The sequence below is a fragment of the Stenella coeruleoalba genome (assembly GCF_951394435.1).
Source record: "Stenella coeruleoalba genome assembly, chromosome: 5".
NCBI lineage: Eukaryota > Metazoa > Chordata > Mammalia > Artiodactyla > Delphinidae > Stenella > Stenella coeruleoalba.
Window position 1 is genome coordinate 64,033,688 of NC_137150.1, and position 25,262 is coordinate 64,058,949.

At 47.3% G+C, this 25,262-nt stretch overlaps 1 pseudogene across 1 annotated transcript; it reads right to left on the minus strand.

Annotated features, from left to right (window-relative positions):
• Positions 1-9,907: 9,907 nt before the first annotated feature.
• Positions 9,908-18,297, minus strand: LOC307186348 (mitochondrial assembly of ribosomal large subunit protein 1-like; annotated as a pseudogene). Its single transcript has 3 exons — positions 18,261-18,297; positions 15,614-15,709; positions 9,908-10,564 (listed from the first exon to the last, which is right to left on the minus strand). The product of its transcript is annotated as a mitochondrial assembly of ribosomal large subunit protein 1-like (transcript).
• Between the last annotated feature and the right edge of the window lie 6,965 nt (positions 18,298-25,262).

Sequence of the window (25,262 nt, forward strand, 5' to 3'; positions counted from 1 at the left end):
TTGCCATTTGTTGAGCACCTACTATGTGCGGGTACTTCCTTTATCTCATTTAACCTACACAATCGGTGAGGCATGAGATTATTACCACCCCCATTTTACGGATGAAGAAACTGAGGTTCTAAAAGGTGAGATAATATGCCCCAAATTACGTAGCCAGTAAAAGGTAGAACCAGGACAAGATTCCTAGTCTAAAACATGTGTTCTTCCAGAAGGCCAGGCTGCCTACCTCCTAGAGAAGGCTGAATTTGACCTGGGCCTGAAAGCAGGCTGACATTTTAGGCAGCTCTGGAGGTAGGGGGTAGGACATTCCTTCTGCTCCCCTGCTTCTAGATGGGTACAAATTTCCTGCTCTGAGACACAGCTAATGTTCTCCCTTCTTCTTCTCACAAGGGGCTGATGAACTTCATGGCAGGCTCTGGGAAAGGCTCTCCTCCAGCCTCCACCTGTGACTCAACCCTAAATAAATAACCACACTGCCAATCCAAATAGTACTGCCCGCCTGCTGGAACAAACAACAACCCAGATTGATATAGCACCTGCTGGGAGCTATTACTCAGTTATGCACCATTAACAAGCCATTCAACTCTAACTAGCTGAGCGCAAGCACATCCTTTACGCTATCTCAAGGCAAGTTTGTCCTTGCCTCAGTCATGGAATCGTACACTATCAGAGCTGCAAGATAATGACTGAGTTCAAGTGCCTCTTCTTACAGATCCCATACTGAGGTTCAGAGAGGGGAAGTGTCTGGCCCAAGAGCTCCAAGAAAGGACCGCAGAAGAGACGCTGTTTCTCCACATTCCATACCCATCGAGGGGCAGAACGAAGATGTAAAGATGTACTGAGCACATCTTCTGTAGACATTTGTCCTGGGCGTGTCGCATTTCATCCTCACCACATCCCTGATTAGAGAGCCTGCACCCCATTTTCAGATGAGAAATCTGATAAGCTGAGGAGCCATGGGACGTGCCCAAGGTCATATGAGAAGGAGCACAGCCAAGGTAGGGACATTGGCTGTACAACATCCCACCACAGAGTGGGAGGAGCCAGGTGTTTTTTCCCCACCCCTTTTGGGCTTGCAAAGCAGGCTGAGGTTTGGCAGGGATCCAGGAGGTCTAAGCTTCAGTTTCTCCAGCACTGGACCTTCCTACAAATGGACATCCTCAGATCTGCCTGAAGTAATGACCAGCCCTGGGCAGGCACGAAATGACACACGAGGGCTGTGCGAAGTGCATTTACATCTCTCGCTTTGTTCCTGGATGACTCATGCAGCGGCCCACACAACAAAATTAATGTCTCCTCCAGCTCTGGCAAACTGCTTGGCTTTCTTTAAACAACTCACGATCAGCTTGTAAATGGCCCTGGCTTATTCTGGGGACATGGAGCCATCCTGTGGTCACTTCCCTGGACAGGCTGGAAGCTGTGGTCAGGATCCCAGGAATGGGAGGCCTCCCTGAGGCCGTTCCCGAGTCCTGCCCTCTGTTTCTGGCCAGACCTTCTGCTCCCGCCAGTAACATTTTGTCACAGCCCTGTCTCCTCCGAACTCTTGTTCTACATACGAGCAAGTGCTCTGGAAGTCCCGTGACCGCTGCCCTCACACGGCCCCTCTCCCCTGGGTGGCCAGGTTACTCACCTCTAACGTTTCACCTCCAGGCCCCGCTCTGCGAGCCCTCTCTGCCCCCGCCCAACCCCAACTCCATGTACACATCTCATAATAATAATAACCAGACACTACTTACAGAGTATTTTTGATGCACCAGACACAGTTCTAGGAAAAATATATATATACACACACATTTTATATGTGTGTGTGTGTGTGTGTGTGTGTGTGTGTGTGTGTGCCTATACAAACACATACACACACCTAGGCACATTCATTTAATCGCCACAATCCTATACGATAAGCATTATTATTATCTCCATCATACAGATAGGGAAACCAAGGCATAGTGATTGCGTGCGATCGCTGTGCTAGTTAGTGGCAGAGCCAGAACCTGAGTCTCTTCCGTCAGGCTCGAAACCCCTCATCCTAACCACTGCACCTATGGCCTTCAGCACAAGTCACCCCTTGTTGTACTTGCTGATTTCTCTGGGCGCATGTATTCTGTGGGCTACTTGAGGTGAGGGCTTCTTCTTCCTCTTCCTCTGGGTGTCTCTGTGTTCCGCTCAGTGCCTAGACCAGAGCAGGGCTCCACGCGTGCTCGCTGAAGGGGTGCATCGAGTTGACGTTCCTGGGGCAATAGCCACTTCACGTGGCTGCCACTCAGCTTCACGCCTCTTGCTTTTCCAGTTCATCCACGACGTGCCCCTGGCCCTGTTCTCTGTGCTGAGGATGGTCGGTGCTGCTTCTAGCCCTGGCCTTGCCTCTCTGTTTGGGGCTGAGGGCTTCTTTCCATGGGGGCCTAGGCGTGTAGGGGACACAGACGAGCATGCACTCCATTCCTAGTTCAATTTTTCTTTGCCTTACCAAGGCACTAGGTGTATACACATACATCCAACTGATACATTTTGGACATCTACCTTAAATCAGGGGCAGTTCTAGGTGTGGGAACATGGCGGTGAACAAGAACCAATCCCCACAACCATGGCAATTATGTTCCTAGCAGGGGAAACAGTAAACAAATAGCAACTGAGCCTGTAAAGCAGTGCCAAGTGATAGTAAGTCTGTGAGGAGGAAGGAAGCAGCAGAGGGTGGAGAGCCGGGATGGTGAGGGAGGTTTCCCTCAGAATACGTCGGAGCAGGGACCTGATGGACAGAGTGAGGGAGACAGGCTGAGATCTGCGGGAAGAAGGCTCCAGGCAGAGGGAAGAGCGAGTGCCAAGCTCTGCGGTGGGCTCGTGCGTGGAGGGATGGAGACACAGCCGAGCGCCACTGCTGCTGGAGCAGAGCCAGTGAGGCGGGAGCGGCGGCATGTCGTACAGATTCCGGCGGACCTGTGCTGAGGACTGAGGCTTTGTGTCAGTCGATTAGGGCTGCTGTAACAAAACACCACAGACTGCGGGGCTTATAAACAACAGAAATCTATTGCATGCAGTTCCGGAGGCTGGAAGTCCGGATCAGGGTGCCAGCGTGGTCAGGTGAGAGCCCTCTCCTGGGTCGCAGACTCCTCATTGTCTCCTCACGTGGCGGAAGGGGCCAGGGAGCTCTGTGGGGTCTCTTTTATAAGAAGCGTAATCCCACCATGAGGCCTCCACCTAAGCACCTCTCAAAGGCCCCGCCTCCTAATCCCTCCCATTGGGCGTTCGGATTTCAACCTACGCATTCTGGGGCGGGGACACAAACACTCAGACCATAGGCGGGTTTCGTTCCAAGCGCTTTGGGAAGTTCTGCAGTGGCTGGCACAATCCGACCCATGTTTTACAATGTGGGAGCCTGGGTTTCTGTGTGTGATGTCTCTTCAGTTACCGAGATCAGTAATGACGTTTGGGTGTTTACACGTAGTCCTTTCTGTTACCACCGCCTTCTCTCCACAGCTTCCTCCCTACACAGCCCCCGTGTGTCTCCACGGGCCACAGCCAGAATATACAGTCTATCGAGGACCACAACTAAACAAACGATGGCAGTGCTGCTGATAAGGGCTGTGGTCGGGGTCTCTGGGGGCCCAGAAAAGGGTCAACTCAGTCAGACCCGGCTTTCTCAGCTGGAAGGTCACATGGCTTCTGCAGGGGGCGGCGTATACGTGAGGCCCGAGGGATAAGCAGGAGGTGGCCAGGAAATGAGGGGTGCAGGCAGGGGAACCACACATATAAGCAGAGAGGCTCCTGTAGTGATGGGCTTGCCTGCACCCCGATTCCCTCACCTGCCCTCACCTCCTTTAGTTCCTACCCTGCCCGCCCAATACCAGACCCGGCCAGACCGGGTCAGGGCTCGCCTGCTGCTGAATGTTGCTGGAGAAATTCGCCAGCACCGGTTCCAACACAAATTCACACTCTAATCCCAGCTGGACCCTCGGCCTCTCAGCACTTCTTTCCTCGATAATTAACTGCTGCCACACTCCCAACTGCACGGACGCCAGACATTCTTTTTCTGCTTCCCTCACTTGCTGAGGCTGATCTGACCTCAGGTTATAATGTGAACTCCCCTTCCTCTCTTCTGATCTTCACCTCCTAGAATGTTTGCATTTTCAACCCTCATCTCCCTCAAGTGGTCTCAGAAAAAGATGTGCTGATTTTTCCTGGTTAAGATGAACCACTTATCTTGCCTTGCCTGGGTGGACTGTATTTCAGGGTTAACCAAATAGTCCAGATGAATAAGAGAAAGCTCTTTTTTTTTTGTTTGTTTTGTTTTTGTGTGGCCTCTCCTGTTGCGGAGCACAGGCTCCGGACGCGCAGGCTCAGCGGCCATGGCTCACGGGCCCAACCGCTCCGTGGCATATGGGATCCTCCCAGACCGGGGCATGAACCCGTGTCCCCTGCATCGGCAGGCGGACTCTCAACCACTGCGCCACCAGGGAAGCCCGAGAAAGTTCTTTTTTATAGAAGAATTCGCACTTGAAAATGTGACCAGAATGCAGAATTAGAAAAAGCATCTTTTCATCAGTGGATGAAATATCAGATTGGTATGTTAACGGGAACTGCCCCGGAGCAGTATGGATATCACCACCTGAGCCCACTGTTTGGTCTTAGTGAGACCACTAAGGATGGGAAAACCAACAAATGGGCCTCCTGATGAGATGAAACAGTAGCAGATGGCACACACTGGAATCACCTGGGGAGCTTTAACAAGTACTGATGCCCGAGGTCCAGCCCCACCACTCATGATTTAAAAGGTCTGGGGTGCAGCCTAGGAGGAGAGCTTTTTATATAAGTGCTGCAACACATTGTAATGAGTAGCCAAGATTAAGACCCATTAGAATCACTTGGGAAAATTTTTAAAAACAATAATGCCTAGACCCTGTGCCCAGAGATTCTGATTTCGTTGTCCTGGGATGGAATCCAGGCAGAAGTACTTTTTTCGTACAAACGATCTTTTTGTAAAATATGATCTGTCCTGATAGAACAGAAGGGATACCAGACAGACATGAAGTTGTTATCGAGAAGTCATAACTAAATTCGGACCAGTCAAGTTTCATGGGTTCAACTCTGTCGTTGAACATTAATTTACTGTTCAACTATGGGGTATTTTTTGGGGTGACAATTCTGAAGACTGTAGCATGAGAAAATATTATGCTATTGAATGAGAAGATGGAATTTTCTCTCCTCTATGATTGCAATTGCATAAAAATATGTTTTAAAGGCCTGAAAATGAATGCACAAAATGATCATAATTAGGGTATTGGATGAGTTTTTTTCTTTCAAAACTTCTTTTGCATTGATCATCACACTTTTAAAATTTAAAAAAGAAGCAAAATAAAGTCTAAATACTTGGATTTATTTATGAAGAGACTGCCTTTTGCCAACGACCAGGGTGAAGACAGGTTACTGTGCATGCAAGTCAGACAAGACTCCCCCACCTCGTTCTCCCATCTGCAAATTGCACCAGGAGAGCGGCAAGGCCTCCTGCAGCACCACACTCTGATTCCAGGCTCCCACAATGCTGTTTCTATGAGACCAGTTAAGCAAATGTTAACCAATATGCTTCTCGTGGTGAGGAGTCAGGGCCAAGTGGGCTCTGAGCCGAGCTGTTTCACCTCCTCACCTTCTGAGCACGCACGCCCACGGTTCTGCCCTTGCCTCCGCCTACACGGTGCCTTGCGCTTGCCAGCTTCCCTCTGTGGTCCCCTTCGCCCACTCACAACTGCAGGCCTCCTTCCGGGCCGCCTCTACACGATGAGCAGTTTGCCAGTTAATATACATCAAGCTGCCACCTTCAAACAGCTCGGAGAGCCCCATCTGTTCTCAGGAGCATTCTAGCTAGAGAGACCACCCACCACCCACTGCCAGCAACTCACAGGCCAGCCCAAGAGGGTCCTCTTGAGTGCTGGGAAGAGGTTCCCCTCTGAGCCCAGTGGGGCTTGGCTGGGAAGAGCCAGAGGCAGGCGCATCCCATCACCCGGCTGAACGAGGGGCTTTATGCTGTACCCAATGAGGACCTCCTTCTCACTGTCGGAGGCTTTGTGAGTCAAGGTCCATCCCGAGCCACCCTCCCCTGGAGAGATCTGAGGGCTGAGGACAACACAGCCCTGGATGCCAGCACAGGGTTCAAGGAAACTATCCAGTGTGGCTCTGGGAGGCTTGTCCCTTACAAATCATCACATAATGACTGCTGCCACTCGTTGGTCCCTGTGTGCTGGCTGCTCTAAACTCCTCATCCCATGGAATGTTCTTAATAACACTGAATGTAGGTACTGTTATTATAGTTTTAGGTAAGGAAATTGAAGCTTGGTCAAGTTATTTTCCCCAAACACACAGCTAAGTGGTAAGACCATGTGAGGTATTGGTTCTGAATTTAAACCGCTTGGATTTGAATTCTGGCTTTGTCACTTACAAAGTGTGTGACTTTGGGTGAATTGTAAATTGCTCTGAACATCAGCTTGCTCTTCTATTACATGGGGTAATAACCCCCATTTATCAGGTTCAATGTGCAAAGATTAGGTGACATGATCAATGAAAAGTGCTTAGCTCATAGTCTGGGCTCAGGAAATACAAACTATCATTTTTAGCTGGATCTGAACCCAGATCCCTCTTCCACGTGCTCAGAAATGACCTTCCGTAAGTGTTGAGTTTGTCTGATTTGTCCGATTTGCCCCTGCCCACAGAGTCTGGAGAGCTGGACTCCAGGTGTCAGCGTTGCCCTTCAAAGCCCAGCCTTGAAGAAAGGAATAACTGAACATGTGTACTGAACGTATCTTATTTTAAAGACCCCCCAATCCCACAGCCTTCTATTTCTAGTTGCACCATCTTTCTTATATTATCAGAAACTTGGTTGCCCTGGGCCAAAGTGTTGAGGTAGGATGGGGGGACGTGAGTGGAACATTTAGAAGAAATAAAATAAGACCACCCATCCGGAGACACACCACAAGGGAGAGTGGGATAGTTTCAGAGCCTGTTGAAACGGGCGGTCTTACATCCCACCCCCTCTGCCCCATGCTACCCAATCCATGCTCCAGTCAAATAGAGATGGGAGGAACACTTGCAAAGCAAAAACAAGACCACTTAATATATAAATAAAATATAGTATGAACACCCAGTTGACCTTTAAGGTTGGAATAATCTGGAGGGTGGAGAAGCATTTTTCCTGCCCCAACATTCAAGTAGGAATGGATAGCAGCAGTGGCTGCTGGGAGTATTCTGGACTTCGTGAACTTGTGGGTTTGCTCTGCCCATACAGAAAATCATCTAGTAGGGGCTGAAGTGTGTGTGTGATGTTAGTGATTTCAGAGTCCAGGCCACAAGTAAACAAATTGAGGGATTGGTGACATCCCTGTGGAAGGGGCCTCAGAGGTGTACCCTCCCATCATGTCCTTCTGCAGGCCACTGGCTTATTGCATCCAGAGAAGAGGCAAGTTTCTTTCTTTGTCACTAACCATTGCTGTGCACACGGTTTGCAGCCACCTGGGAGCTGGGACTGTGATGATGGTGAGCTCACTCCCACATGGCAGCACTGAGGGACCACTGAAGAAACTCTTCCCGTTAACCTTTGACTCCAGTGCCCACGGGGCCTGGGGCTTCTGCGAGAACAAGAGTGTGTGGGTGTAAAACTCACATTGAAAGGACTTTCTTCTTTTTTTCTGTTGCACTTCTTTCTGGGCAAGACTCACTGGCTTGTGACTAGTACATGCTCTGGAGATGGATGCAGGCCTTCTGCTCTTTTTTATCCTTCTGGTGTAAGGTCGTCTTCCTCCCTTAGTTCTCTGGGACATTTCTTCTGCCAGGTGGCCCCTTTGGCAGGAATCATCCCTCTTGGAAGTCAGGCATTTTCCCTTCTTGCTCCTTTGGGATAACTGGCCCTCCCTTTGCCATGGCTGACCTCCCTCTGCTTCCTGGGAAGGCTCACGTGCCTGGCCTCCATGAGGTTCCAGTCCTGACGTGGAACTCTAGGCTTTTCCATTAGCCTTCATCTACCTCCCCATTCTATTCTCCCACTCAGACAGCCTTCACCCTTTCCCTCCACCTGCCACGCTCCCACATGTGGACTAAGGGGAGGGAAAGTGGGCCTGTGGGGAGGGGTGGTTGGGAGACAGACAGACAAACAGACAGACAAATAAAGACAGAGAGAAGTAAAGACAAGAGATGCAGAGAGAGAGCTGCTGCCTGGGTTGCCTTTGGTTCTCCAGGTCTTGATTCCGGGACTTCCAGAATACCGCTATAATCGTATGATGCTTTTTTTTTTTTAAACTGGAGTTGAGTTAGCTAAATTTGCTTTCTATTTATTGTCTCCCAAAGTGTCCTAATAAATATCTTAAGTCACCCCCTCACCCCGCAAAGGCTCTGCTTGTGTGCGCCCCTCTTCTCTGAAGTCTCCCCGCAGGTAGAGTAAGCTGCACCCCCCTTCCCGCAGCATCTGTACACAGCCTGCTGTACACAGCCTGTGTCGGGCAACCGTCTCAGAAGCCCTTTGCCCATTTCCTTTCCTCACGCTTTCAGGGCAGGGACTGAGTCTTTTTCCAGACCAGGGACTGGGTATCTTTCATACGTCAAGGTATCTTCAGAAGCCCAGAACAGCACCTGGTATATGGTTAAGTGCTTATTAATGTTGGATGAATGAATGAATCAGTGAAAGAATGATTTGTCAGTGCAGCAAAACAAAAGTTGTATAAAGCCCTCTAAAATAGCTCTGGAAATTTCCATTGTAACTTAAGTTTTAGGTATGCCATTTGGCCCAAGAAACATTAGACTGGCAAGGATGCTGCCAGGAAGAGTGACTGCAAAAGCCCATCAAACAGGGCTTAGGAACTGTTGCTATCTGTTTTGAGAATGTTCCCATGCCCCTTCTCCTGGTAACATACACCATCCCCCCAGACAAAAAGGTAAGCATGTGACCCTGTCCTGGCCAATGGGTGTCCTTGCCTGACCTGTAGCACTTTTGTTCCCCCCCCAAGATGCAAAGTGGCTGCTTCCTGAGGACAGATGGAGACCCAAATGAGCATTGAACCAGACAGGCAGCAAAGGGGGACAGATGGAAAGTTGGACATAACCTTGGACTCTTGAGCTGGTTCTTTTGTCCTCTTCCTTCTCTGGGAGTTGCCCCTGAGGCCTTACCACCTTTGAGAGCCAATAGATCCCCTTTTTTGTTTAAGCCACTTTGAGTTGGATTTTTGACACTGAGAACATAAAAAGCCCTGATTAATCCAACATTAACTCTCCTGTGGGAATCTGGACCTGGTTACCAAGGCTGTCCCCCAGAAGACTGCAATGCCAGCCCTTCCTTCCTACCTGTCTGGCCAGGAGTCATTTGCGGGCTTTACCTTTCTTCTGGCCAAGGCTGATCCAAACAAAAGGGCCTCTGGGCTAGATTTAAACGTGGCCTTTATCATTAACCTCCTAGAAGTAGGATTAAGTGAAAAAAGCAAGGTACAGAAAAGTGTGTAAAACAGACAATGATTGATGTACTGAAGCAGGGGTGGACATCGTATAAAAGCATAGAGTCGGGGCTTCCCTGGTGGCGCAGTGGTTGAGAGTCTGCCTGCCGATGCAGGGGACAGGGGTTCGTGCCCCGGTCCGGGAAGATCCCACATGCCGTGGAGCGGCTGGGCCCGTGAGCCATGGCCACTGAGCCTGCGTGTCCAGAGCCTGTGCTCCGCAACGGGAGAGGCCACAACAGTGAGAGGCCCGCATACCGCATTAAAAAAAAAAAAAAAAAAAAAAAAAAAAAGCAGAGAGTGCACGTACAAAGGTAAATGGAAGTACCATCTGAACGTAAGCTCTTTAAGGACAGAATTTTTGACTTCTTTTTTAGTCACTGCTCTATCTGCAATACCTAGAACAGGCACTCAATGAGGATTTCTTTTCTTTTTTTTTTTTTTTTTTTTTGACCAGAGCAGTTCATGTCATTTTATTCCCATTTAAACTCCACAGGAGCCAGAGGTGAAGTATCATCTTCTATTCCAAGGATGAAGTTTTCAGGTAAGGTCTCAGGTGCTATCTGAGCTAACTGGTCATCATAAGAATGTAGGGTCCATAATTTCTCTAATTCATAGGTTTCTCTGGTTTCCGGAAGCATCGAATGAATCACCATGCTGCCAAAGTCCACACAGAGCCGGCCAGCAGCGTCCTTCCCTTCGGTGTTAACATGAGGCTCACTGTTACATTTCAGGTGTTTGTACATTTTCACAATGTAGTAGGCCATGGCATGTATGTGTCCAGCGGAAGTTCCACTACCAATTACAAAGTTATCTGTATATTTCATTTCTGGAGGCACCTCAAGGACACAAATGTCTCTTGCCTCAGAAGTGAAACCAGCATATTGATGTCAAACTTGGGACCGGTACGATCTCCGGTGCCTGACTCGGGCACCCCTCGCCGGCAGTCCCCTCCGCCCGCCCCTCCGGGCCGCAGGCCGCGCGCTCGGTCGGGGGCCAGGCAGACCCTGCGGAGCGCTGGTCCCACCGGAAGCCGCCCAGCCGAAGGTGGCGCCCCGCGGCCGCCGTGGGCCACGCTCCCGGGGAAAAGGCCTCAATGGGTATTTCTTAATTGAATAAATAGAACAGAATGAAAAGCATATCCCTGAAGAGAGAGATGAGAATACGGCATTGGTGGCTGCCCGCTGGTAGGGAGGGTGGGGTGTCAGGGTAGAGGAGGGCTGAGAGGAGACGGAACCCCATTCTGTACTGTGTGCAGCTTTTGTACACGTGCACCACCTTAAAAAGTTAAAAAAAAGGGGGGGGGTAAGAACAGGAAAGCAGGACACCGAGGGCCTAAAAACAAGTTGGAAAAAATGTGAAATCTGGTCAAGCATCTCTTACTGATACCATCCTCCATTATAGCAGAGGAGAAAAGCTAACTAGAGAGTTACCAGTCCCTTCCCCTTCACAGGGCAGCCCTGAGGGGCTAATCTGCTCTGGCTGTAAATATGGCAGCCTTGAGGGTTTCCTTACATAAGCAAATAAGGCTCCCGTAAATAGCACAGCCTAGTCCTTTGAACACTGAAGCAACAGGCCTTCGTTCTGACAGCCAGCCCTTGACATCTTGTCAACCTCATGAGAAGTCATTTCTGCCTGTTCTCCACTAAGCTGGTTTCACTGACACCTTGGAAATGGTAGGCACTCTTGGATAAGGAAAGTCTCTATGTGTTTAATTTGGGCCAATTCCTGTTAAAACCAACATTCTTCTATTTCTAGCAATATTCCCAAATGCCTGATTTCAGTGCTCCCTTCAAAAGGTGGGCAGCACATGAAACACAGAGAATTAATATTCTTCATCTTTGACAGAGAATTTACTAGTTAATATTTTGACAGAGAAGTATAAATTTACATGAAATATCTCATTTAAATCTCATAACAGCTTTATGCAGGAGATGGGATCATCCTATTTTATAGGAACTGGGGCTTAAAGAAGCAGGTGGGAAGCAAGGATTCCAACCAGGCTGGTCTCTAAAACGCATGCTTTTCCTCTCCACTGCCTCCCAGCATTTGTGTGTTACCTGCAATTTACAAAGCAACTCACATACACTATCCCATTTAATCCTCACAACCCTGAAATCTAAGAATTATTTTAAATTTCCATTTGCTATGGACTGAACATTTGTGTGCCCCTGCAAATTCATATATTGATGCTTAATCCCCAGTGTGGTGGCATTCGGAGGTGGGGCCTTTAGGACATAATTAGGTTATGAAGATCCAATATCAAAAAAACAAACAACCCAATCAAAAAATGGGCAGAAGACCTACATAGACATTTCTCCAAAGAAGGCATACAGATGGCCAACATGAAAAGATACTCAACATCACTAATTATTAGAGAAATGCAAATCAAAATGACAATGAGGTATCACCTCACACCGGTCAGAATGGCCGTCATCAAAAAACCTACAAATAACAGATGCTAGAGAGGGTGAGGAGAAAAGGGAGCCCTCTTACACTGTTGGTGGGAATGTAAACTGGTGCAGCCACTATGGAAAATAATATGGAGGTTCCTTAAAAAACTAAAAATAGAACTACCATATGATCCAGCAATCCCACTCTTGGGTTTATATCTGGAAAAGACAGAAACTCTAATTTGAAAAGATACATGCACCCCAATGTTCATAGTAGCACTATTTACAATAGCCAAGACACGGAAGCAACTCAGATGTCCATCAACAGAATGGATAAAGAAGATGTGGTACATATATACAATGGAATATTACTCTGGCATAAAAAGGAATGAAATATTGCCATTTGCAGCAACATGGATGAACCTAGAGAATACTATACTTAGTGAAGTAAGTTGATATATTATATGATATCACTTATATGTGGAGTCTAAAAAGTAATACAAATGAATCTATACACAAAACAGGAACAGACTGACAGACGTAGAAAACAAACTTATGGTTACCAAAGGGCAAAGAAAGGGGGGAGAGATAAATTAGGAGTATGGGATTAACAGATACAAACTACTATCCATAATGTAGAGAAGCAATAAGGACCTACTGTCTAGCACAGGGAACTATATTCAATATCTTGTAATAACCTATAATGGAAAAGAATCTGAAAATATATATATAACTGAAAAAAAGAAAAAGTTTCACATCAGTTTGTCTCCAAAGACACCACACTCTTTTTCCAAGAGTTATACAAAGTCTTGTTAAAACCTAGAAACGTTTAATTACCTATGGCATATACAAATTACTCAGATTTCAACTGGGTCAAGGCTTAAGATATTATTAAAATTATCTGTCAGGGGACTTCCCTAGTGGTCCAGTGGGTAAGACTCTGTGCTCCCAATGCAGAGGGCCCAGGTTCAATCCCTGGTCAGGGAACTAGATCCCGCACGCCGCAACTAAGAGTTTACATGCGGCAGCTAAGAAGCCCGCATGCCGCAATGAAGATCCCGTGTGCCGCAACTAAGACCCAGTGCGGCCAAAATAAATATAAATAAATACATAGATAAATAAATAAATATAAAATAAAATTATCTGTCAGGATAAACTATAAAACAGAAAATTAGGTTGTGAGGGCAGAGCCCTCAGGAACAGGAACAGAGACTTCCTTTCTGCTCTCTGTCTGTGAGGACACAAAAAGATGGCCGTCTGCATCCCAGGAAGCAGGCTCTCACCAGAAACCAAATCTGCCCATGCCTTGACCTTGGACTTACCAGCCTCCAGAACTGTAAGAAATAAATATTTGCTGTTTAGGCTACCCAGTCTAAGGTAATTTGTTACAGCAGCCCAAACTGACTAAGGCATCATTTTGCAGAGGGGAAAACTGCAGCTCAGAGAGGGGCACATAGGGGCAGCATGGTATAAGACAGAGAGTGCTGGTCTGGGGAGAAAGACCTGGATCCTACTCCTGGCTGTGCCCCTGATGAACTTGGTGACCTTGGGCAAGGCATGCCTGCTCTCTGGACCACAGTTTCCTCTTCTGCAAGGCAGTGTAATGGACTAGATGCTCTAGCATCCCCAGCAGCTCAGATAGTCTTTGATCTTAGGAAACCTCTTGGTGCTCCTTGCAATGAGGTTAGAACTTTAGTTGTGAAGGGGGAGCCAATGAAACTGACATACACAACTGGCCCTGGTGGGATATTGGCATTTATTCCTATGCTGCAGTTCACACTTCTAAGTTTCTACAGTTGCAATGTCTTAATCATAATGACACTGTTTCTAGAATGCCATTAATATTCCCATCAGAATGGAAATGTCAAATTGCTAATCACACCCCGGGGGTTTTTCTTCTCATACTATCATCGCTTTATATGATATTTAAAATCATATTTAAGTTTATTAAAATATCAACCATTTTTCGTTTAGAAACAGGAAAGTCTACGCCAGTGTTTATACAACGGCAGGAAAAAAAAACTCTGTCCACCAGAAAAAGCCAGCCCACAACTCCACAGAGCTGATGAAAACATTTGAAGAACCCAGCTCTGCCTGACTGGGGCTTCCCTTTGCGAGAGGGCATTGCCAGCAGCAGTGACAGGTTAGTGCTGAGTTAAAGTAGCAGCTGGCATCAGCACAGGTGGAGGTTCATGACCCCTGTCTGTGGCTCAAAACTGGAAGTTATGGTATCTTGCCTGGTAAGAAAGTGGGTGGAGCAGAAAGAGAGTGGGCAGCCCGGGTTTGAATCTGCGCTCTGTCGCTCGTGTCTCTGTGATACTGGGCCAGTTACTTCATCCCTCTGAGCTTTAGCTTCCTGACCTATAACTTCTCATTTAGCATTTCTGGCTCAGGAGTGCTGCAGTGATGGAACAGGCTTAGTAGGTGCACAATAAACGTCCATGTAACCACAAACATCTGCGCTGGACAAGACACAGCCTTTGACCTCAAGGAGTTCACGGTCTAAAGAGCAAGAGAAACGTGGAGAGGCAATGACGACTGAGGATACTGAGGACTGGGGTAGTGGCAAGGATGGAGAGTTGCGGGAGCTCGGAAGAGAGTGTCTAGCCTTATGGGAAGAGGCGATGTGGTCAGAGGAGACCCTCTCCTCCCCCCAACGTCCCCCCAGGGGACATCTGAGCTGATAGCAAAGATGAGGAGGAGACTCACAGGGGGGAAGAAGGTAGGAGGATTACTCCTGGCAGGAAACAGCCTGCTGCCTTTGAAGAATTATCAGCGATTTGCAGGGGATTAGAGTTGAGGGTGAGGGAGTTGGGGAAGCAGAAGGAGCTGAGGCCTGTGAGCCCCTCTGTGAGCCTGGGGCCTCCCCATGCCCCCTTCTCTACCTGCGTGTGGGCACCCCCCTTGGCTGCATGGCTCCATGCACACGCTGCACAACTGCACCCCGAGGCCCGAGGCACAGCGCGCTGCCTCAGCAGGGACGTGTGTCATGGTCTGGGAAATCTGGATTTTGTTCAGAACACTCCGAACCTGAGAAATGAACTAGAAGGGTTTAAATCAAGGAAGTGACACAATCACAGCTGTGGTTTAGAAAGAACACTCTGAACACAGGAAGGCTTCTGGATTGCTGAGGAGAGAGAGAAGGCTGGAGGCCTGGGGGAGGATACCCTGAGGACACAAGCAGAGGCACGGGGGGCGGGGGGTGCTGGCAGAAAGGGAGGCTTCAAGGAATCCACAGAAGGTAAACTGGACAGGATTTTGTGACCGCGTGGAGATGGGAGGAGGTGAGGACACGACGGTGGCTGGGGCCTGTGGATCTGCAGACGTAGATGTGGGAGTCATTTATGTGGAGAGAGAGGGGAAGGTGAATCCGTCGGAGAGTCAAGAGGGAAGAGGATCCAGAACAAAATGTCAGGGGCCCCTGAGGGAGAGACAGGAAGAAACGTGCAGGGAGCGGGGAGGAGGCCGAGCAAACCTGGCCCTGTGGTGTTTCTTTTCCCCACTGAGTAGGAGGTGGAGGTATCTGCAGAGGCTGGGGCGTGTGGTAGGGCTCAGGATGGCAAGGAGGAAACAGCTACTGTGAGGGGGTTGGAGAGGCAGCGGATGGGGGACGCCGGGGAGGACTGCCAAGCACGGGTTGTTTTCTCCTGGCCCGACAGCTGCCGTCAGTCAGGGGACCAGATGGAACAATGAGGTAAGATCCTCCCAGCACACAAGCTACACTCTGGGGGCAGAGCAGGTGCTTTTAGACACAGAATTTACTCGTCTGAACCGCTAGAGGGCCACCGGTGCCATTTGCTTGCGGGAGTGTGGGAAGAGGCTCCCAGCCGGCCTCCCCAGCTACCAGCAGGAGCAGGCCTGGAGCGAGAGTGCAGACGGAGGCCCATATACCCCCTACACCAGCTGGCTAACCATGTAGAAACTCAGCGAAGCTGTCCCCCCAACGGGCCTGCTTTCCTAGCTGGGCCTCGCAGCCTGTTCCCAAGCACTACCCTTGCATCCCAGAGGCTAAAGGAGGTGAGCTCTTCCCTGGGTCAGCCCGGCCACCTGTGAGCCTGTGAGCCAGGATGGGGTAGAAGCTGGACCTGGGCCCAGGACTCCCAACTGGTGACTAGACCCTCGGGACTGAAACGGATGGACACAATCAAGGTCTCCCAGGAAGCTGAGGCAAGCAGATTCCCCTCCCTGCGTGTCATTTTGCCGACTCAGGATTTCCAGGCAATTCTAAGCACCTCCCCAAACTACATCACCCATGTAGAGAGAAGGGAAAGCGCATAGTTATCTTGTGGAAACGACTCTGGCTATGTACCTACTCTGGGTGATTTGAAGTGACTGTCAACAAAGCAGGGCTTCTGGAAGCACCCCAATTTCCTTCAACTGGTAAACGGTAAAACAAAATGTGGTACATCCATACACCAGAACACCACTCAGTAATTAAAAGAAGAAAACTACTATAAGCAACAACTTAGATGTAGCTCAAAAGCATTTTATGTTAAGTAGAATAAGCCAGGCACAGAAGGGTGCATACTGCACGGTTCCACCTTTATGACATTCTAGAAAAGAGGAGCTATGGGGAGAGAAGACAGATCAGGGGTTGCCAGAGCAGGGAGGGCAGAGGGGATTAGCTGCAGTGGGACCTAAGGGGATTTGACTGGGTGATGAAAGTATTCTACGTCTTGATTGTGTTGGTGGTTTCACAGCTGCATACATCTGTCAAAACTCATCAAACCAAATACTTTTAAAAAGGGTGAATTTAATGAAGCTAACCCCCAAATAAGTAAATTAATCCGACCCGCTTTCTCTGGTTTCCCAGGACAGAGGCTGTGGTTTTCTCCCTCTTCCTTGGTCTAGGGGGTCCATTTCAGCCCAAGTGACCCTCTCCTGTAATTCCTCTTCACTCAATTGGTTATCAAACCAGAGGAAGACAGATGGACAGAGACAGAGACAGCGGGAGACAGATTTAGACAGAAAGACAGAAAACATTCTATATTTTGGAGTTTGTGATATGTAGAGTCCTCCTAAGCACGGGCCCCGAGGCAGGGAAAGGGTCCTCTTTCCAGGGTGTAAGAATAGCACGAGACTGTCATGGCTGAGAGCATCTCCTCTGATAAATTTGGGTACCTCAACCTCTACCACCCAATAGATTCTCACTTTCACAAATTCTTTGATAGTAAGCGTTCTGTGAGCATTGAATTTTTGCTGAAATTTTAAATGTGAATTTTTTAAAGACTCCCATAGGTAGTCACTTTAAAGTTGATATTCTTCCTGATTTATTTGTTTTGCACATTTGAAACTCTTCGTGAATTGGATTTGCTTAAAAGGGAGTATACCTGAAGGAGAAGCCATCACACCTCCGTTTTGCTCGACAGACCTGCCAGATGTGTCGTTCTTTTGTGGCAGGGCCCAGCTAGAAACCAGAAAGATGGAGGGCAGAAAGGAAGAAGATAACACGAAACAATGGATAAACAGAAAGCGCTTCTATTTGTCTTTCTGATGCACACTCACAGACACTCGCACATTCCCCCCCAGCCCAGCACCCCCATGCTCACTTGGATTTCACTAACATTCCATGAAATCACAGGAGCCACCTACTCTGAAAGTATGCGTTCTACGTGTGATAAAAATGAGAGAAAGGACTTTTTCAAAATTGTCATATCATGGGAGAGGCTTTTGGCATGAACCTGTCATACCAAAGGGCTGCTGTTGACTATGGGAGCCCAAGAAGTCCGTAAATGACCCCCACAGTCCTTCAGGGACTCAGTTTATTCACATGTAAAATGGGAATAACAATAACTGTCTTCTTTTTCTCACATAACCCGTGGTTAGGGGCACGTGTGGAATTGCACGTGAAACAGCCCTGTAAACTCTGGACTAGCACCTGCCGACACAGCGCCTATAGCAGCTGCTGCTGAGCCGCTGTGTGACACAGCCAGCGTGGTGTGAAAAGCGACTCCCTCCCCACTGCAAGGACCCCTGGCCTTTAGAGGAGGCCCCCGGAGCTTGTTAGTGGTCGAGATACTTTCGTTTCTAGTTTATAACCGACCTGCGGGAAGCCCCCTTCGCCTCCCCCGCTCACCGGAGCACAATCTAAAGATTTCTCTCGCTGTCCTGAGCGCTGGATCCTGCAGGACCCGCCAAGCCAGGGTCATCGGCTTCCCGTGAGCTCGGCATAGCGTGCGGGTGTGCTGAGAAGCGCCGAGGTCAGCACCCCAGCCGGGACCCCCTTGTCCGGCCCCAGTCAGCGCGCCGGCTAATGCGGCCTATTCTGGAAGGCGGGGCGGGAACAATGGGAACAAATCTGTGCCCACAGCGCTCCCAGGGGACAAAGTGCTGGCAGCCTTTCCCTCGGAGCTCATCAATTCCGGAACCACTCAACCAGGGTGCTGAGCCCCGGCGGCTGCTGACTCACAAAGGGCCACGTGGGCGCCGGGGAAACAGGAACCCATTTCGCGCAAGTGAAAGGAAATGCGATCCTTTAGCGGAGATAAGAGAAGACCGAGGGGGCAGCACAAGGCCTGGCAGAAATGAAGGGAGAGAGATCACGTTCCCCTTTCTGTGCAAGTAGCTGCTCCTCTCCCCCTCCGAGGCACGGAGCTCTCTGCTCTCCTGCGGCCCCGTCCCCACCTCGCTCCACCGCGCCCTCCTCCCCTCCACCTGCTCCCCAGACACCATCTCATAGCCACTCACAGACTCGTAAGTCACTGGTCATGAAAGTGGGGAGGGGCTGAAGAGACCACCAGCCCACTGTTCCCAACCTTTTCAGCATCAGTGGCTCCTCTTAAGCCTCCTCCTGCAGGGATTCCATATTTGGAGAGATTTTAGAATAGCTGCCTTTATTGAGTACCTGCTCCTTTGGGTCATTTCCTGGACAAAGAATTTCCCCCTTACTATCTCATCTAGTGCCAGCAAAACTACTGGGAAGTGGGTGTAATTATCTCTATCTTACATATGAGGAGGCTAAGACTAAGAGAGAGGTGTGTTTGCCTGAAATCCTACAGCTACAAAGTAGCAGAGTTAGAATTGAACCAAGGTCTGTGTGGCTTCAAGTCCCCACAGACTTCCAGCATTTGAGAAGAGGTAGCTCATGCTCCTAGCAATTGCACTGCTAGGTATGTACTCAAGAGAAATGAAGCTATGTGTCCACATAATAACTTGCACACCAACGTTTATAGCAATACTGTTCAAATGTTCATCAACTGGTGAATGGATAAACAAAATGTGGAATATTCACACGGTGGAATATTATTTGGCCATGAAAAGGAATGAAGCATGGGTACGTGCTACAACATGGCTGAATCTTGAAAACATTTGGTTAAGTGAAAGAAGCCAGTCACAAAAGACCTCATAGTATATGGTATCTTTTACGTAAAATGTCCAGAATAGGCAAAAACATAGATACAGAAAGTAGACTGGGGATCACTCAGGGCTGAGGGACAATAGCAGTGATCCCTAAAGGATGCAGGGTTTCCTTCTGAGGTGACAAAAATGCTCTGAAGCTGACTGTGGAGGTGGTTGCACATATCTGTGAATATACTGAAAACCATTGAGCTGTACATTTTAAACCGGTGAATTGTATGGTATGTGGATTATAGCTCAATAAAGCTATTTAAAAAGAAATAGCTCATGTTATGACTGACAAGGTATCCTGGCTCTGTGTCGTGAAGGTTGAGAAGCAGAAGCTGCATGGTACAGTGGAAAGAACCAGAACTTTGGAACCAGCGACCTTGGACAAGTTGTTCAGCCTCTCTGAGCCCGAGTTCCTTGTCTGTAAACTGGGGTTAGTAAGCCCATCTCACCCCATTGTTACAGTGTAAGGGAAGGCCCCCAGCCCCTCCAGGTATAGAGTTCCCTGATTTTGAAGTTTGAGGCTTGAGTGAAGAGGCAGAGGTGGGAGGTTCCTGCGGGCAGAGTGGTTTCCCCTGCATAGAAGGGATCCTTCTCTCCAGATGTACCAAAGGCTAATCAGGCAAAGGGCTGAAAAGAAAGCTTGGTGATTCACTGCCCTCTGTTGCCTAAGCGACCCCAAATAAGAGAGGCTGAGAGGAAGTGAGAAAACAGGGTGTGTTTGTGCGTGAGGTCTCGGGGCGACCCTGCTGGCCCTGGGACTGGTGGGAGCCAGAACCAGGAGGGAGGCAGATGGGAGAACTAAGGGAAACCAGCCTCCCGTGGAAAGCGGCTCTTTTTCAAGGCAGCAGGATGGGTTGGGTGATCCTGATGTATTTCTGCCCGACTATGAAGCATCTGCCAAAAATGCCGCGATGCTTTTCTGAAAACAACTGGGGCATTAGAAAGAGGTATGAAAAAGCTAAACAAGTAAAATAACAAAAACCAGAAAACAGAGCAACTTGGTAACAGAGGTACTTAAGGTCTAGGAGGTGGTACCAGCATGTTGGCCACGGTGGGAAGTGCAGTCGATCGTCGTCATTCACAGATTCTGTATTTGTGAATTCACCCACTCACTAAAATTTATTTGTAATTCCCACATCACTGCTCATGGCGCTTTTGAGGTCATTCCTGGACATGAGCACAGCAGCAAAAAATTTGTCGCCCAGTGTGCACGTTCCCAGTTGAGGTAGAATAAACGCTCTGCCTTCTTGTTTCAGCTCTCATACTGTAAACAAGTGTCCTTTTTGCAGTGTTTAGTGCTATGTTTTCTGCATTATTTTCCTTTGGTTCATGATTTCACTGTATAAAATAACCCACAAAGGCAGTGCTAAAGTGCTGTCCAGTGTTCCCAAGCACAAGAAGGCTGCGATGTGCCTTACAGAGAAAATGTGTGTTATATAGTCTTCCTTCAGGTATGAGTTAGCTATGAGTTCAAGGTTAATGAATCAACAATGTATATTAAATAAGGTGTCTCTAAACAGAAATACACGTCAACAAAAGGTTATGTATTGATTAGTTGACAAGAATGTTGTGACCAGAGGCTCACAGGAACCCAGCCCTATATTTCCTTTAGGAAAAAGTACTTCAGTATTGTATCTGCTGTTCAGGGTTCCCATAGGATTCTATAGTCATAGAATATAACTACTACAAATAATATATGCTCTGTATTTTTCATATATTATCTCATTTTAATGCCCACAAAGTGTTATATTTTACAAATAAGGAAATTGACATTATATATATTAGATTATGTGACTTCTCTAACATGTGAAAGTGGCAGGATTTGAACCCATTTCTAACTCTTCAGTGGGGAAAGGAACTCTCTAGCCCTTGAGCTGAAATGCCAGTTCTTAGGGAAGTGTAATCAGGCTCATATCAGGGCTGGTAGGAGGGCACAAGGAGAGCTGAGCTTGGTCAAGAACAGTATAGATCTGAGAAAGGAGGGTGAAAGAACTAACACGACCCTCCAGTTGCAGTCTGCACTGATCAGACTGTAGCCAGGACAGCGGGGAAAAGCCAATCTGCGATCAGCACAGAGGAGAGGCACCAGTGTGGTGAGGAGACTGGGAGCCAACCATGTCCAGAGAGAAACAATGGAAGGACTAGGAATTGTCCAGCCTAGAAATGAGAGCATGGAGGCAAACAGGGAGGGATCTTCAAATATCTGAAGGGTTATCTTGGGAAGGCAGAACTAGATGGAAGGCAGAACTAGGATTGAGGGCTGACAGTTAGTTACAGGGAGCAGATTTTGACTGGGTGTAAGGAATATTTCCTGATATTCAGAGCTCTCCAACAAGCCAAGATTGGAAATTGGTGGTCCACACGTCAAATCAAGCTGCAGACATGTTTTGTTGCCTCACAAAAAGCACAAAAGTGTTTTTTAAAAATTGTATGTAAATGCCCTGTGGGACATGTATCCCAGTGCCACAGCCTGCAGCACTCGCTTTTAGTCCCATGTCACTCATGTGTAACTTGCCTTACCCGTCATGTATGAGGTTGACTGATTTAGCAAATAAAATACAGGATGTACAGTTTAATTTGAATTTCAGACAAATACTTTCTTAGTATAAGTATGCCCTGCAATACTTAGGATATACTTATACTGTATTTGTATCCCAACACTTGAGACTTACTAACACTGTCCTGTATTTAATCTGGCAACCCTACCCTGGTAACTTAAATGGGAGTCCCTGACATTGCATTTTGAGGAAGTGGGCTCCACCGTTGGGAGATAACCAGAGACTTGTCTCAGAGGAATGTTCAGGATGGAAGCAGAGCTAAAATGGTCTAAGAATGCTTTTGCCCAATTTTCTTGAAACCCCCCATTTCAGAGCAACAAAACAATAAAAGGTAGAGGAAGTTAATAATTCTAAGTAACACCCCCGGTGCTCTTCTGGGTGTGCTTCGTGGGAGAACGCTGGCTTCTTGCTCTAATGGCAGAATATCGTACCAGAACTGGGACTGATTGCTGGATAAGGACATAATGTGTTCCTGACCTCTAATATCAATTGCTAATAAAATTCCTTTTAAGTGCAAGTTGACTGATGTCTCTACAGCTGGGGAGAAAGGTTGCAATCTCTTTCTGGATCAGGGCATGAACAAAAAGACATCTAATATCTCAAAATTATAATTCAGTTTTATCTGTCAAAAGCCATCTTTTGCTTCTCTGAGGCTGTGGTTAGTCATCCTGACACTTGTTTTCCTACCCTGCTGCCAGAACTGCTTTTCTGGTTGTTTTGAACAGACGGTGGCTGACTTACCATGGATTGGAACGTGGCAGCAGTTGATACGGGAGGAGAGACTGGCCCTAACTCACTGCCTCAGTTTCCTGGGCAGAAAAGGAGAAGCGGTATCTCTGAGCCACTTCCAGAAATTGTGCCTCTAAAAATGAGTGTCAGTAGTCCTTGGTCATCAGCTAGTCCTTCAGCCTCCAGAGAATCCAAATGTTGATGTTTGACGGGATTTGAGTAAGCATTTGGTTCAACTCACTGTTTTGGAGATCAGAAAAGTTAGCTTCAGGTAGGGTGACAGGGCCCAGAGCCCTTTGAGGCTCAGCGAACGGCCTCCCATTCCTCCGCCCCGGTTCCTCGAGGGTCCTTCCCTTATTTTCACTCAGTTTTCTCAAAGCCCCTCACTCAAAACAGACAAAATGGCAAAAGGCAGGGGAAGTTAACAAAATGCATTAAAATACTTGAGGGAAAGTATCTACCACACATTAGAGTGTAGACTAGAGTACACACAGAGGCCGTGTCCCCAGCCATCCTAACTTGTCCTTCTGGGGACAGCTCCTAGGAGACGGGCTTTGCTGTCTCTTTTAAAGACAGGTGAATTCAGCATATCCCCAGGTTCACTTGGTTGCTCACAGAATATTCCTAACAATACTGTTTCCTTCATCATTCTTCATTAAGATTCAATAGGTAAGATCCCAGGGGTCACTCAAAGTAAATAAAACTCCATGTCAACTATTGTAGAGTAGGGACAAATTGTTTAATATGTCCTTTTGTTTTAGAGGAACTGAACTTAGGTTGAGAAGTAAGAGACCTAGGAGTCTCTGGATCTTAAACAAGGGAATTCTGGTGACTTGTGGCTCTGTTATTTTCCAGTAGTAGCCCTGTTCTTACTGGCTATTCTTGATAGGTGTTCTGTCTCCTCAAGCAGAACTTCAAGGGGACCTGTCCTTCCTACCTTTTAAATTTCTCAGGGTCTTATTCTTACATTATGCACACAGATCCCCCGCCAATATGTGTTGAATGAACGAGTTGGAACTAAAAAGGACAAGGACTTTGGAAACATAAATATCCTGGACCAAATCCAGGTTTCTCCATTTACCAGCTGGTAAACTTGGGCAAATTTGAACTTCTCTAGATCTCAGTTCCCTCATCTGTAAAAAGCAGATGGACCCCCTCTCTTATAGGGCTGTTGTGAAGAGAACATGGGATAATGAAGGCACACGATAAATGGCAGCTGTGATTATTGTACCTGTTGAATTAATACAGACCTTTTTTTTTTTTACATTTTAAAAATCAGTTTTATTGAGATATAACTTACATGCAATAAAATTCACTGATTTTAACTGTACAACTAGATGAGTTTTGACAAACATATACAGTTTTGTAAATACCACCACAATCACGGTATAGATTTCCATCACCACAAAGAGTTGCCTTGTGCCCCTGTGTAGTCAGTCCCCTCTCTCCATCCCTGACCCTTGGCAAACACTGATCTACTTTCTGGCACTATAGTTTTACCATTTCTAGAATTCCATATAGATGAAATCATACAGTATGTGGTCTTATGTGTCTATCTTCTTTCACTTAGCTTAATGCTTTTGAGATTCATTTATATTGCTGTGTGTTATCAGTACTTCATTTCTTTTTACTGGTGAGTAGTAGCCCATTATGCGGCTATACCACAATTTGTTGATCCATTCACCTACTGATGGATATTTGGGACTTGCAGATTTTTGGCTATCATGAATAAAGACTGAAGTACAAGTCTTTGTGTGAATATTCATTTTTATTTCTCTTGGGTAAATACCTAGGAGTGGGATTTCTGGGTCAAATGACATATTAATTTTCTACTGTTGTGTAACTACATATCACAAATGTAATGCCTTAACACAACACCCATTTATTACCTGATAATTCTCTATGTCAGAAGTCGGGGTGGGCTCGACCAGATTCTTTGCTTAGGGTTTCACAAGGCTGAAGTCAAGGTATTGGTCAGGCTGGGTGCTTATTTGGGAGAGCTGGGAAAGATCCACTTCTTCCTCCCGTTGCAGGGGGGCGGGGTGGGGCTCTTTCAGATCTTTAAGGTTGCCCACATTCTTTCTCACACACCCCTTGCATCTTCAAACCAGCAATGCATGTTGAGTCCTTTTCACACTTCCAGTCTCTCTGGTTCTTCTTCTGCTACCAGCCAGAGAAAACTCTGCTTTTAAAGGACTGGTGTAATTAGATTGGGCCCATCCAAACAATCTCCCTTTTGCCATGTAATGTAACCTAATCACAGGAGTAACATCTGGGAGCAAAGGTCATGGGACCATCTTAAAATTCTGCCTACTACATATGGTAAGTGTATGTTTAACTTTATAAGAAACCATCAGACTGTTTTCCAAAGTGGCTGCGCCGTTTTTCCTTCCCTTCAGGAGTGCACGAGAGTTCCAGTTGCTTCACATTCTTGCCAACATTTGGTACTGTCAGTCAGGTTAAGCTGTTGGTGAGTGTGTAGTGGTATGTCAAGGTGGTTTAATTTACATTTTCCTAACCCTAAGTTCTTTGTTATGCTTATTAGAGCATAAAATTTTGTTTGATGAAAGGTTCTGCTGCTTTAAAAATAGATTTACATGCACTGGCTTAGATAAACTGTGTGGCTCTTACAGAATCTGTAATCTGTGAATCTTTTTTTTTCACATCTTTATTGGAGGATAAATGCTTTACACTGTTGTTGTTGTGTTAGTTTCTGCTGTACAACAAAGTGAATCAGCTATATGTATACATATATCCCCATATCCCCACCCTCTTAA